We start from the raw sequence: 1878 nt of genomic DNA, 5'->3' as shown, positions 1-1878 counted from the left end.
ATGCACACCTCCTGCTCAACCCATGACAAACAAACAGAATCAATTCAAGATTTGTGGTTTGTTAATTGATCAATTTCACTCTGACTTCTGAGTGAGAAAGAGTAATAGAGATGATAAGATTCTGAGGGTGAAGAACTCAATATCCAAATGAGTTCAATGTTTATCTTTACTTTGATTTATTGTATTTTATTTATTTTTTTATCTACCTCAAGTCCAGTCACTAGCAATCTTGCTATTTTATTCATTCAGGACACATCGATGAGGTTTCATATGGGACAGACATCATGTCAGTTGCTGGGAATAAAACATGACCAGGATGCTCTTCTGCCCCCAGGTGTCTCCACTCATGGTCTACATGCATCTTTTTATTGCAGCTCAGTTTCTAGCTGTGCGCCTTCAGGTGTAGTCGCACAAGGCCATCTTCTTTGGAGAACATCCTAGTCAAGGGCATCTATCACTTGGTCCTGGTCAGCTCCCAAAACTCCAAAGATCCCTTATATTAAGAGTGGTTCTCAGTTCCAAATGTCTATGCCCTGTATCTCCCCAAAGAAGACATCACTACATTCATAAAAGACAATTTTGGTTTCTTCCATTACTTTTAAAGGTTTTTTTTTGTTTTTTTTTTTAATATGCAAGAGATCCGATAGGGGAGATAATCTGGCATTACTTTTTTCTTGAAAGCAAGCAAAGAAAAAACAGTGGAAAAAAAGAAAAGAAAAACAGAAACATTGTGTAAACATCAATGCAGCATTGGATGCATGGGGGTGGGGCCCCTTAATAGATATTGAGTTAAATTGGGCTGAATTAAAACCTGAGTAGAGCTGTGTGTATTGTGAAGTCTCCCTGCCTTGTGAGTAGAACTATTTAATTGAGAATAGCTATTTCTTTCTAGATGTCCTGGAACATATTGTGTTGTTTACTCACACACCTTTTAACAGTTCCACCTTTCCAGATTATGTAGTTATAAAACTAGATCCGCAAGTAGTCAGTGTCTGCATTAGTTTGTTCTCACACTGCTTTAAATAACTACCTGAGACTGGGTACTTTATAAAGAAAAGAGGTTTAATTGACTCGCAGTTCCACAGGCTGAACAGGAGGCATGGCTGGGAGGCTTCCAGAAACTTACAATCATGGCGGAAGTGAAGGGGAAGCAGGCGCATCTTACCATGGCGGAGCAAGAGAAGGAGTGAGTGAAAAAGCAAGTGCTACACAGTAGAACTCCATCACAAGAGCAGCAAGGGAGAAGTCCACTCTTGTGATTCAATCACCTCCCACCAGGCCCTCCTGCAACACGTGGGGATTTCAATGCAACATGATATTTTGGTGGGGACACAGAGCCAAACCATATCAGTATCATTACTCTGTGTTTATACCAATATTTGACTCCATACCTTACCAGAATGAAAATGTGGATGGGAGGACAGGAAGGCATCCAAGGTAGATCTTGGCAGTAGGACTCAACACCCCAGTAATGGCGGATGGGAATGCTAGTGTCCGGGCTCTCCTTCTAACCCTGAGATCACACCAGGCGTGCTTCAGAGCTGAGGGAAATGTGATGGGTATGACAGAACTTCACAATAATGTCTCCTTCATTTGAATTCTCCTCAGCTGCTTAATAATGCTCCCGTATCTAAACATTACGTTACCTAAAATGCGTGACAAAAATTGACATTAGAGGTTGTTATTTTATCTCGAATTTTTGTGGAATTTTTTGCTTAACATAGCAATGGTAGCTATAACCCAAGCATTTCTTTGGGACTTAATGACTAGATGGGGTAATTGAGAATGAGTAGTTGAACAAGTGACATATCATAAGCCACCATCATGATGGCTTAAATGGCTTTTTTTGGAGGGGACAGGGTCTCACTCTCTTACCCA

This window comes from Mandrillus leucophaeus, unplaced genomic scaffold (genome assembly GCF_000951045.1).
Source record: "Mandrillus leucophaeus isolate KB7577 unplaced genomic scaffold, Mleu.le_1.0 Scaffold705, whole genome shotgun sequence".
Classification (NCBI taxonomy): Eukaryota; Metazoa; Chordata; class Mammalia; order Primates; family Cercopithecidae; genus Mandrillus; species Mandrillus leucophaeus.
This window is presented reverse-complemented; position numbering follows the sequence as displayed.